This window comes from Condylura cristata, unplaced genomic scaffold (genome assembly GCF_000260355.1).
Source record: "Condylura cristata isolate star-nosed mole 26May11 unplaced genomic scaffold, ConCri1.0 scaffold00028, whole genome shotgun sequence".
NCBI classification, from domain to species: domain Eukaryota; kingdom Metazoa; phylum Chordata; class Mammalia; order Eulipotyphla; family Talpidae; genus Condylura; species Condylura cristata.
Genome location: NW_004567129.1, coordinates 4,061,909 through 4,062,403, shown reverse-complemented (window position 1 = coordinate 4,062,403; position 495 = coordinate 4,061,909). Strand labels below are relative to the sequence as shown.

Genomic DNA, 495 nt, shown 5'->3' with positions numbered 1-495 from the left:
CTGGGCACCAAGAAAGAACAGACTCTGGACTTGGGCAGACGTACATCCGGTGGCTCTGGTGGCCACTTGCTGCTCTGCACCGGAGCAGTCACATCGGGGAGCAGTGGGCGGGTCAGGAGAGGTCTGCCACGCCATGTGGATCTCCTCCTGGGCAGGCGGGTATCGAACTCATGCGGAAGCGGCTTAAGCTTCTTAGTGCAGTGCTTTAACCCGCTGCGCCACCAGGGAGGGCCTGTACCACATCTTTTTAATCCAGTCATCCATTTTGGGGCATTTGGGCTGCTTCCATGTCTTTCCAATTGAGCTGTTGAGTTTTGAATGTTTTTATACCTTCATATATTTCCTGCCCAGAGGCAATAATATATTCTGATGGGGGGGGGAACTTTACAAAACACAACTGAAAAATGGAGACTCCTTATAATTCTGCCCCTTCTCATGGGCCCACCCCTGCCTGAGGTGGGGGCAGCTGGGGCAGTGTTTCAGGTTGTAAATGTG

At 52.7% G+C, this 495-nt stretch overlaps 1 protein-coding gene across 1 annotated transcript in view; it reads left to right on the top strand.

The window, feature by feature from the left end:
• The window catches only part of ATP2C2 (ATPase, Ca++ transporting, type 2C, member 2), a 51,873-nt gene that overhangs the window by 44,306 nt on the left and 7,072 nt on the right, over positions 1 to 495 (top strand). The gene's annotated exons all lie outside the window — the stretch shown is intronic.